The following is a 12,769-nucleotide window of genomic DNA, read 5'->3' as shown; positions in this document are numbered from 1 at the left end:
GTAGGCGGAGCTCTAGGACAGGCTGCTGCGATAGTGGTTGTGGTGGCAGCGGGCGCCGCGTTTGGCGCTGCCATCTGTTGAAAGGTTATTTAGGACAAAGCGAGGAAGCCTGCTTCGCAGTGCTTTCCTTTTCTCTCAGGCCTTGGAAAGCTTCGCGTCTCGATCTGCCCGCTCCCATCCCACACCTGTCAGAGATCTGTGCGTGCATTGCTGCTTAGCATATGTCTGATAAAACGGAACACCTTTAATAACATGATTCAAAAGAGAAATCTCTACCCGGAAAGTTTTGGTATCAAGGTGAGAGGTCACATTTAAAAAAACATTGGAACCAATGTGCCGAAGTTGATTCTCACACCTCGGGAATGCACGAGGAAGCTTACCCAACCATGACACGAATATACATTTCTTTTCTGAACAGACAAACATCACAGGTGTGATGGCCCTTCATTTTTGCATAAGGAAACAGATGATAAACAATGAACATAATAAACAAAGAATATTTATTTAATATGTAAGAAGGTGATAAAATAGCTCTAAAAAAAAAGTAGGGAAAAATATAAGCAAGATGGAGTCGGTGGTGAGAGAGAAAGTTGCTGTTATTGGCAGATAGTCAGAGAAGACCTCGCTAGGGAGGAGGAGGAGATGGGTTAGTCATGGGATGGCTAGGGGCAGAGCATTCCAGCAGCGGCCACAGCTTGTTCAAAGGCCCTGAGGCTGGTTCATGCCCCCGGGCCGGGGTGACATGAATGACAATGAGAGGAAGCGGAGAGGAAGTCAGGGAGCTCGTGAGGAGCCAGGCGCCGTCGGCCCTTGTAAGGGCTTAGGCTTTACTGAGAGCGAAGCCGGTAGCCCTTGCGGTGTTTTAGGTGGAAGGATGATGCGATGCACCTGACGCTTGAGGCGGCCACTGTGTTGAGGACAAGCTCTAGGAAGGCGAGAGCGGAAGTAGGGAGATCAGACAGCATTTTGCAGGAATCCGGTTGAGAGATGACGACACATTGAACTAGCTTGATGCCAGTGGGGAGCGAGATGGAGTAAGATGGAGGTGGTTGGAACCTGAGCCATCTTTGAAAGAGACCAATAGGAATTCGTGATATTTTAAACATGCGTGTGAGAGGGAGAGAGGAATGGGGATGAGCTCACAGATTCTGAACTGAGCCATTAGAAGATGGAGTTGCCATCGACTCGTCAAGCTCATGACTTGAAATGCACTTTGATATAGGTTGTGTTTAAGCACCATACCCACCGTAACACTTTTTGGCGTAGCACTTTTACATTGAATTTTAACTTATTTTAAACATTAAAAAGTACAATTCAGTACTGAAAGTAACTGAGAGGAAAAAGTTATATCGTCTTACAAATGAACTCTATATACAAAGAGATCATTTCCCAAAGATATTAAGGAAGATAGACCTTTGAATTCTTTATCCTGAAACGAAAACTTTAAAAAAACTTTAGACCTGATTATTGTATTTGGCTGGATCCAGTGACTAAGTGTGAATCACATTTGTCTGTAGACTTTGGAAATGCATCCCCATGGTCACGGTGGCTTTGATCGACATTCGTGGGTGCTAAATTTGATAGAGTCTTCAGCCAGCTGTTTGTTCCAGAGCTGTCAGAGATAAAGGACTGTGAGCAGGGACAGTGCTGTAGGAATCTGTTAGAATAAAACGTTCATTTCAAAGAATAAAAGAGTAAAGAAGTATGAGGTATAAGTAAGGCGGAAAGTTACGTGTTTTCCAGGGAAATTGTGTAGCATTATCAAATCACTGCGCATGAAAAACCCAGGAAAACCGTCCAAAAGTATGGAATTCACAGGGAAAGATTTTGCCACTGTATTTTGTGAAGTTCAGAAGTAACTAACAATTGTCAAGCCAGAAACATGGGATCTGAGAAATGCAGAAACATGAAATTTTAGAAAACAAGTTAAAAACGTGATTTGAATGGACTGTTCTGGAATGAAAGGGGCCTGTGCAACCAGAGCGACTTGTTTGGTCATGAATGGATGAGTGCGAATATTTTAAAGAATAATAGGGTTGTCGTTTGTTGTTTTTTTGTTTTTGTCTTTAGTGTGTTTTGTTTGTTTGTTTGTTTGTTTTGCATTATCCAAGGAGAGTAACTTTTTCTTAGGTATTTAAAACAGTGTCCACAGGACACCACTTTTTTTTTATAAAGGTCTAATTGACAGAACATTATGTTAGCTTCGGGTGTACAGCATAATGATTTGATATTTGTATATGTTGTAAAATGATCATCACAGTTCAGTTAATATCTGTCACCGTACATAATTGCAGTTTTTTTCCTTATGGTGAGAACTTTCAAGATCCACTCTCCTAGCTTCCTTCTTATATGTAACACAGTGTTGTTAACTATAGTTACCATACTGTACATGACATCACCAGGACTTATCAGCTTGATACCTGGGAATTTGTACCTATTGACCCCTTCGCCCATTTTCCCATTGATGAACTCTGTTTGTTTGTTTGTTGTTATTTTTAGATCCACATATGAGTTAGAGCATACAGTATTTATCTTTTTCTACCTGACTTATTTCGCTTAGCATAATAACCTCAATGTTGTCCATCCATGTTGTCACAATGGCAAGATTTCATTCTTTTCTCTCGCCTGAATAATATTCCATTGTGAGTGTGTTTTCTTTATTCATTCATTCACCGAAGGGCATTTAGGTTGTTTCCATGACTTGACTATTGTAAATAATGTTACAGTGAACATGGGGTGATATATAACTCAAAAAAGATATATAGTGATTTCATTTTCTTCAGATAAATACCCAGAAGTAGAATTGCTGGATCATATGGTAGTTCTAGCTCTCAGTTTTTGAGGAACCTCCATACTGTTTTCTACAGTGGCTGCACCAATTTACATTCTCATTCACAGCGCACAAGGGTTCCCATTTCTCCACATCCTTGCCAACATTTCTTATTTCTTGTCTTTTTGATAACAGCCGTTCTAACAGCTACGAGATAGTATCCATTGCGGTTTTGATTTGCATGTCCCTGATGCTTAGAGATGTTGAATACCTTTTCGTGTACCTGTTGGCCATTTGTATGTCTTCTTTGGAAAGATGCCTATTCAATTCCTCTGCCAATTCTTTAATCAGATTGTTTGTTTGTTTGTTTGTTTTTTGCTATTGAGTCGTATGAGTTTTTATACATTTTGAATATTAACCCTTCATCAGATATATGATTTGCAGATATGTTCTTCTATTCAGTAAGCTGTCTTTTCATTTTATTGATGACTTCCTTTGCCATTCAGAATCTTTTTAGTTTGATGTAGTCCCACTTGTTTAATTTCGCTTTTGTTACCTGTGATTTTGGTGTCAGATCCAAAAAATTATTGCAGAGACCAATGTCAAGGAGCTTACTTACCACTGTGTTTTTTTCTAGGAGTTTTATGGTTTCAAGTCTTGCATTCAAGACTTTAATCCATTTTGAGTTAATTTTTGTGTATGGTGTAATACAGTGGTCCAGTTTCATTCTTTTGAATGAGGCTGTCCAGTTTTTCCAGCACCATTTGTCGAAGATACTATAGTTTACCCATTGTCATAGATTAATTGACCATATATAAGCGGGTTTAGTTTTGGGCTATTCCATTGACGATATGTCTGTTTTGATGCCAATACCATTCTGTTTTGATTACTACAGTTTTGTAATATAATTTGAAATGAGGAAGCATGATGCCTCTAGCTGTGTTCTTTCTCATTACAGCTTTGGCTGTTATAGGTGTATGTGGTTCCATCCAAATTTTAGGATTGTTTGTTCTATTTCTGTGAAAAATGACATTGAAATTTTGACAGGGATTGCATTGAATCTGTAGATTGTTTGGGGTAGTATGGGCATTTTAACAATATTAATTCTTCCAGTCCATGAGCATGAAATATCTTTCCATTTATATGTGTCTTCTTTAATTTCTTTAATGTCTTCTTTAATTTCATTAATGTCTTTCAGTTTTCAGTGTACAGATCTTTCACCTCCTTGGTAAAATTCATTCCAAGGTATTTTATTCTTTTTTGATGCGATTGTAATTGAAGATTTTTAAAAATTTCTCTTTCTGATAGTTATTATTAGTGTATGAAAGTGCAACAGATTTTTGTGTATTGATTTTGCATCACAGGACATTATCTTAATATACGGTATGTGACTGTGAGCAGACGTGAGGTGAATTGAAAGGAGGAAGACATAAGCAGTAGAATATTCCAGGTTTGCACTAGGACTAGAGATAGGCCTCCAACCTGAAGGTTTAAAGAATTTTTTTAACTGAGATCTGCATTTAAAAATAGCTTTTCTATCAAGACCTTGACCATAGATACATGTGTATGTGTACGCACGTATATACGCATATGATATGTATGTAAGGAAAGAGCTACTTACCTTTCCAACCTGTGAAGCACTCTGATATTTTCTCTTCCTCTCTATTGTATTCTATTTCCTTTTAAACTTCTCCTCTCCCCCCAAACCGAAAAGCTAGTCACAACGTACTAAACTGGTTTCATGACTTGCAGCTTTGAAAAAAACACCGAGGCCCGCCCCACCGTTCCCACCACCCCCTCCCCCATTCCGATACAGCGCGGCCCGCGAGAGGTTGTGGAGGGTGAGCTGTTACACTGAATAATGGGCGTGGGAGCGTGTTAAGGATGTGAGTCATTGTGCCGTCACTGCAGCAGTATATACTGGCACCTGGACATTTTCGGAAATGATGGATTTATAGACCGAGGCTATGTGTTAGACAAAGCAGTCACAGACACAGGTGACTGCAGGCATGGAACAGGCAAAAAAGTTGACCTTACAGGTTCTTATCTACAGCCTGTTTAGGATTAAAGACAAGATTTCTGTTGAAAGTAATAAAAATTCTTTTCTGTGATTTCATTTTTTTTCAGAGTTAGCATTTTTGTATGGTTGCATCTTCTTTGAATGGACATGTTCTCATTTAATTACCTAACAAAATGAATCACTTCCTCTAACTCGAAGGAATTAGGCGATCAGCAATTTCCGTAAACTGACGGGCTTTAACATAGAGGCAACAGTTGCAGTAAAGTTAACTTGTTAGCTCCATCGTGGTTTATTTCTATGAGTGTACCAACAGGCTACATAAACCATGTAACAAACCATGTTGGAGTGGATAAATGTCAAGAATATCTTTTGGCATTTATTTTTTCTAATTTAACTAATATGATTTTAAATTATTCTATCTCTCTCTGCCCCTATGGTTTCAGCCAGGCTAACATCAGAAAATATGTTGGCCCGCCAGATTTTACTTTGAAAAGTCATTTGATTACTTAATCTATGAATATCCTTCACTTTCCCAGGGAGTCAGCTTTTGTTGAATATCATTATTCAGTTGTTACCTTAGAGTTAAAAATTCTGTGTTGCATAGCTTCTGAAACTCAGATCTTGGCTTCATGGACTCTGAATCAGTAGAAATTTGAATTTCTTTATATAGGCATATAGGCATTTTGTTTTTCCTGGTGAGACAATATATAGCTTTCATTGGATTCTTAAAGGGAACTCAGTGACTCAAAAAAGCGTTGGTTTCTGTATTGTGGGACAATCTTAAACTTATTAATAAGCAAATTGATATTTCTGTAGAGCATAAGAATTTATAAATAGATACCTATATATACTCAAATGCGTATACTTATAGCCTTTATAATTCTTCGTGATCTGATTGCCTTTTTTCCTATATATTTTTATTCAATACTATTTATATTGTACTAGGTTGAGTTGATGAAATTACCATTCTTGTTGGTCAAAAACTGTCAGATATTAGACATTGTATAAGATCTGATTCAATATTTCATGCCTCCTTATGGTTCAAATAGGTGCTATGTATGTAGATGATGAAATATTTAAAATTCGAATCTTTTCATCATAATGGACTTTGTTTCGCCGTCATTGCTCTGATAAAGATCAAAAGAGGAACTAGAAAAGTAAAACATCTGTAGTATAAATTAGAATACTGTCTATATGTTAGCACTATGGACATGTAAACTTACTCTCCAAAGACTGGGAAGCAAGTCTTTTTTGAAGTTGATTTTTATTTGGAATAATGTTGCAAATGTCACATTTATGACGAACCTCTTTAGTGACAAAATTCATCACATCACTCAAAATATTCTGTTGGTAGTTCTTCAGAAAAGAATATTTGAAATTATATGTCAACCTCTTTCATTTGTGTTTTATTAGTAAGATAGCTTAAGCAGAATTAAAACTGCAAAATCTGACGTTAAACTAAAACAAGAGAATTAGGAAGGGAAGGTCGCTTACCGAGTGCTTGTCGTGTACCAGGATCTGCGCATAGGGCTTCTCAGAGAAAGTCAGAGTTAAGGCGGGGCCTCGAGGACTAGCACACGTTAAGGAGCACGTGGAGGCGGAGGGAAGGATGTACTGTGCGAAGACTATGCAGAGGCCCAGAGGCAAGAAAATACGGAGCTGTCCAAGAGCTGATGGAGTTTGTGACCAGGGAGTGAGGAATGAGGGGAGGAACTAGAAGGCCAGAGTAGCGAGCAGGAGCCAGACAGCTGGGGCAGAGCCCTGTAAACCATGCCGAGCAATTCAGATCTTATCCTGGGACAGTGGAAGCATTGAGGGTTTAAAACAAGAGACAGAAATGATCAGATTTGTGTTTCAAAAAGGTCATCCTGGTGGCTGTGTGGACAATGGATTGAAAGGGGTAAGGTTAGATATTTGTGACAGACAAATTCAGGGATGGTTGCAGTAATCCAGGTAAGAAATGGTCAGAGTATTTGTTACTGGCTGGAGAGAAGCCAGAGATATTCGAGAGAGAATGGACATATCTTAGCGATAAAACGTGAGCACTGAGACATGGCAAGAGGCCAGCAAAGACATTGCAGACTCTTACCTAGACCATGGATAGGAACCACACCGTGGTACGTATCTACAAATTCATACCAAGTACGTGGAAATCCCAAGTGGGCAGGTGGATATCGAAGTGAAGTATGAGTTAAAAGAAGACATTTGGATGTCATCAGTATTGAAGCCATGGGAGTGGGTGGATTCTCGTAAAGGAGCAGGGAGAGGGTTGAGGATAGATGCATTAACATATAAGAGAGAGGGAGGGGCTGACGGACAGAAGTGGCAAGACTGAGAAGTCAGGAAGAAACGCGGGAGCACGCAAAGTGTGAACACTAAGGGGAAAGGCATCTGTTTTCAAGGAGGAAGAAGCCGAAAAGTGTCAGTGATGCTAGAAGTCGTGGAAGGTGCTGAGGGTCCAATTTCGGGGTACCGGTGACTTAACGACTGGCTCGCGCAATTTCTGAATATTAAGAGTCACTTCTCAGGAACTGGCGGTTGATGAAGCTAGCGCGCCACAGGGTCGGGGAGACGCGGCTGAGAGCTGGAGAGTGGTTGACAGGACGGATCATGGATTCTCACTAGCAGAAGAGAAAGGGAAGACAGATGGGGGCTTAGAGACCACGAGAAAAGCGGGGAGGAGGCATAAAGAATTGTTGGACCACACGAACAGGGAGGATAGAGGAGGAGGACACTAAATAGTGATGGTGGTTACCCAAGAAAAAAACAGCTTTTCTCCAAAAACTCTTATGTTTAAAGACAATTTAGTGACGTTGGAAGATAATACTGACACGTGCTTAAAATTTTCAGTTATTAGCTTGGGTTAATGAGTGGCATTTGAAATGCTTTGTAGACAAAATAAACAAACGTGGCAGAGGCAGTAAGAGCAAGGGAAATGAGGCAGCCCCCAGCCCTGGCTTCTTTGTTTCACACACCGAAACTCTTCCTCCCCCATGCTAGAGAGGGAGCCACCAATGACGCAAATGTTACCGTGGCAACCCCTTGCCTCATAGATTTCTAAGTTCTGCTCCAGCTCAGTTTCCTATGTACTATGATGGACGATATCCACTCTCCCCAGGTGGATTCATACAGTTTGGTCTTGCCTCCCACAGATCATGTTTTTAATGGGATATGGCACATTTGTTTATCTAGAAATTACTATTTTTTTTCCTCTAAGACCTCCATATCTGTAACTTTGAAAATAACTTTCACACTAGAGCAAAACTATAAAGAACATTTGTATTAAAAGCAATTTACTTCTAATTTATTCATGCTGTCTGCTATTTATTTCTGGCTATTTTTGCTGTGTATAAACAGGAATGTAATTTTCCACATAGAGACTTTCTTCGAATTATGTGAGCCGCGGAAACAGTGGTTCTCAGCGGAACCACAACTGGAACTATTTGGCTCAACGTGTCATGATCTGCTGGAGAAATGTTTACTGTGTTATAGGATGCAGAGACGTGGTGACGAACACGTTGACAGTGACGTGATTTCCTCATCAAAACCTTTGCCTTCTTCCTTTGAGGCTTCTTGAACATTCATGATCATTCTCAGTGCGCCTCGGATTGGGGGCAAACAGGGATCCCTACAGTTCGCTCTGGCCTGTGACAGGTCGTGCATATGGGAAAGAGCAGGGAGCGTGTAGTGATGTGGGAGGGGCTCTGAGATGGCCCCAGGTGCGTACGGCTCGGCCTTCCTGGCTGTCCCCCGTCAGCTGGAATGCCTCTGTGGCCTCTGCGGCCTCCGTCGCCTCCTGCCCTTCTGTTCTGCTGTCCCACCGGTCATTTTCTTCCAGGTTATTAAGGAGAAAGCCATACAGACCTTTCGAAACTAACCCGATGGGTGAACGTGGTATTGTTTCATGAACTAATCCATATAAATCATGAAATCTCCTACGCCAAAGAAAAACAAGATAAATGGATGTGAAAATTGATTTGTACAGGCGCGTCTCTCTCTTTTTTTTAGGGAGAATACAAAGAATACGTCACAGGAATAAAGCATTTTGCCCCCCGTTCAGGCTCAGGTGTCCCACGTAGAGTTAACACCGAAAGAACATCCCAGAACTGCTGTGCAACCGGTATCTTCTCTCCCTTCAGACTTTAGCCCCTGCAAATAATTCACTCTCAGCAGTTTCTAGGGTCTTAGCATGACTAATGGTTGTGCTTTTGAGTGGGAGTTTTCATTTTTCATATTTCATATACTTTTCTGCAGCGTTTGCCAATTACCTTTTATGATTTATGTGTATCCGTGTTGAAGAAGAAAGTGAGAACTCATCTTCACTGTTTGAAAACAGTGGTAGTAGATATTTTTTCCTTAACTATTTATGAGGCCCACAGTACTTTGTATTTTTTTCCTTTTTTTACTACATGAATTCATATTAAAGATTATATTTAAAGTGTGCTTCACCTATTATGTTTGGGGATCCGATTTAGACAAGAAAATAGATATGATGCTCTTGGTACCGCTCACTGGAAATAATTTAATTTTGTTTTTGAAGGTAGCGATAAAAATAAATTTAAATGTCTCAGGTGTCTAGAATAGATTAGGTTGGGAAGGCTGGGCCATCGGATCCTGGGGACTTCATGATCCACACACTTCAACCCGATTCACATGCCAGCGCCTGTGCTCTGGGGAGTATAAAGTGTCATTATATTTACTTTGCTATTCATCTGCCTGTCTCTCCAGCTCATGGACTCATTTATCACTGAGCTGCCAAATACCAGTCTAATTGATATTCCGGAGAACTCACTTATTTGACTATTGTACCCTTTTCTCGCATTCTCTCCCTCACCCCACAAAAAATTCTTATCTTTCAAAATGGGGGAAACAACACGTAAATGAGAATAGCCACCTAAAAAAGATAGCGAACCATTTTGAGTGTTATTCACATAACTCCGACTGCCGTTTGTCAAGTTTTCTGAAGCTCCATTTAAAGGCGAACTTTCTCCCCAAAGTGCTATAATATGTAGTTCACAAAATATCTTTCAAATACTTGCTATTCGATTCTTGTTTTTATCATCATCACCATCGTCATCATCGTTATTATTATCATTATCATTATTACGTGAGGGAATCTTGGAGTACAGATCACAGATATGTAGTTCACAAAATATCTTTCAAATACTTGCTATTTGATTCTTGTTCTTATCATCATCATCAGCAGCATCATCATCGTTATTATTATCATTATCATTATTGCGTGAGGGAATCTTGGAGTACAGATCACACGAAGAGGTGCTAACACTTAGCGTCCTGGTCCGTAGTTGGGCTGGAGGAAGCTTCGGTTTCTCACTTTGGCGCGGAATCAGTGCGTTTCTCGGTGCTCTCTGCGCGGGGCTGTGCGCATCCTTTTCCAGGTACTACATAGCCCTCCGTTATCCCTGCCCCCCAGGATCCCTGTACTTCCCCCTCGCTCTTACCTCACGCTGGAGCCTCTCGCTATGTTAGGATCCTAAATAGACAGGACTTTTCGTTTCTGGGACTCACGTCGCCCCTGGTTTCACGTCCGTGTTAGTCTGCTGGGGCTGTCATAACTAAATACCGCAGACCGTGTGGCTTACCTTCGATGTATTTTCTCACGGTCCTGGAGGCTAAAAGTCCAAGATCAAGGTGTCTCCATGTCGGTTTCTTCTGAGACCTCTCCCCTTGTCTAGCAGGCGTATTAAATTCGGACCTACCCTAGGGACCCCATTTCAACTTAATTATCTCTTCAAAGGCCTTATCCCCAAGTACAGTTATATTCCAACGTGCCGGAAGTTGGGGCTTCACATATGAAGTTGGGAGACACACAGTTCAGCCCGCACCTAGGGCTTTCTCGTCGCAGTCAACAGCACGCCAGCTCCTCTGAAAAGCCTCTCTCCTGAAAAGACCCTTCCCCGGCAGCCCGGAGCGGCATCTCCAACATCTGATAACACGTGGCACTTCCTGTGTTTGTCAGCACCCCCGATTTCTCCCATTTTCTCCTAAATTCTTAGATTATATAAAAAGCTCGTATTTTTCTCCACAACTTCACCCTCCACTTGTACCAGCCCACTCGGCTGGCAAGGGATTTCCTCTGGCATGCATGTTAGCTTGTTGAAAGTTCTGATTTACCTTATATGCCCCGTTCTGGTGTGGTCGGTCAGATTGCATGCACTTCCTTACAGTCCCGCCTTTATATTGTGTCATAAATAAGCCACAACCTCCCCGAGTCTCGTCCTTTCCTGAGAGGCAGCAAGTTCTGCAAGTAGATAAGTTACGTCTTAGTAAGATGTCCATTGACAGAAAAAAGTCTGTGTTCTATTAGAATAGAATAAGAATTTCAAGCAGTAACATAATTTGACTACTATATGGAACACGGGGGCTTGGTTTATTTTCTAAAGTCATTTGCATAAAACCTTTTATTCTAAAATATTTCACCAAATTATAGGATGACCATCATTTAAAAAGTCAGATTCCAGACATTTCCCTTGTGAGGGAGAGCATTTGAAGGATATTGTCCGACACGGTAGTCTTTTTAGAGCCTTCAGAATCCAGAGTTTCCAGCCCTTGACATTGCTTTTCTGGACCCTCATAGCTGCCTCCGACCAGCTGGTCTCTTCGTCTGGTTTTTGTCTTCTCCGGTGTCCTCCACACACCGTCCCAGGAGTTGTCTGCCAGGCAGACCAGCCTCGTCGTATTGCTCCTCACCTCCACGGCACTGCTGGCCCCCTGGTACCCGCAGGGTCAACCCCGTGCCCCTCAGCTTGGCACGCATCCCTTCTTTCACACCGATGTGCCGTGCCCCTCCCGAGCCTCCCCGGCTGCGTCGCATCTGGTCCTTCCTGCCTGGGAGACTTGCCCTCTGCAGAGGGGCTGGAAGAGGCAGCGGCTTTGGAGGCTGGCAAGTCTGGGTTTGAATTCTGGCTCCAGTCCGACGGCCTGAGCGATCCTGAGAAAGTTGCTTCTTCTCCTTGAGTATGAGTTCACTCCTCCTGAAATGAGGCTTATCCCACTGCACAAGGATGTCGAAAGAATTAAAAAAGCTAAGCACGTGTGGGAAGCACTGGCTAAATTTTTTATCAATTCCTGTTGCAGTTATGAGGACAAGCGAACCCCTACTTACCCTCTGATACCCAGATTAGACATCACCCCCTTTGGGAGCCTCGGCTACTATTTATTCCGAGTTCAGCAGTTCCTCGACTAAAGCACCGCAGTTGGAGTTAAGCATGTGGATCCCTGACGCCATGCTGTGGGAGTTCGAATCTTGGCTTCTCTGTTTATTACCTGTATGATCTCTGGCAGGTTACTTATACTCACTGCACCTCAGTTATGTCTTCCGTTAAATGAAGATAATGTTGTCTATGTAATAGGGTCACTATGAAAATTAAGTGTGATTATACACACACACACACACACACACACACACACACACACATATATATGAAACTTAGTACAATGCAGCACATAGTTATTATACAAAACACATTAGCCATTGTTACTCTACTAATTTTGAGTCTGCTTCTCTCATCGTGGCTTCCTCGGAGGTTGCTCCTCCCTGGGTGCCTGAGCCTGACCCAGCATTTAGCATAGTTGCTGGGTTAGAGAGTCATTCATTAAATATTTATTCAGTTAATAAGTCCTGTTCAGTTAAGATGAAGAACACTGGGCTTTAAATCCTTTCCGAAAACACTTTTGGAAACAAACAAAAATCCCTCATGTGCTACACTGAATGATATTTCAGGTATCTTCTTACGGAAGATACCTGAACTCAGGAGCTGAGTTCCTAGGTCTACATGCTACGTCTAAAAAGGGTGTCTATCATACTGTGTAGATTAGAGGGATCGTGAAATATAAACTTGTGAATTTTCCACTTTTCTAGTTTATGACTTGAGTGGAAGGTCAGCTTTCTTCCTTGATGCTATGAGTAACCTTATCTTTAACTAGGATTTAACTTAAAATTTTCAGTCATTATTTAA

The 12,769-nt window shown here is 41.3% G+C and overlaps 1 protein-coding gene across 1 annotated transcript in view; it reads left to right on the top strand.

Annotated features, from left to right (window-relative positions):
* RABGAP1L (RAB GTPase activating protein 1 like) overlaps positions 1-12,769 on the top strand; it is a 393,018-nt gene that overhangs the window by 293,360 nt on the left and 86,889 nt on the right. The window lies entirely within an intron of this gene.

The sequence above is a fragment of the Pteropus alecto genome, unplaced genomic scaffold (genome assembly GCF_000325575.1).
Source record: "Pteropus alecto unplaced genomic scaffold, ASM32557v1 scaffold101, whole genome shotgun sequence".
Taxonomy (NCBI): Eukaryota; Metazoa; Chordata; class Mammalia; order Chiroptera; family Pteropodidae; genus Pteropus; species Pteropus alecto.
This window is presented reverse-complemented; position numbering and strand designations above follow the sequence as displayed.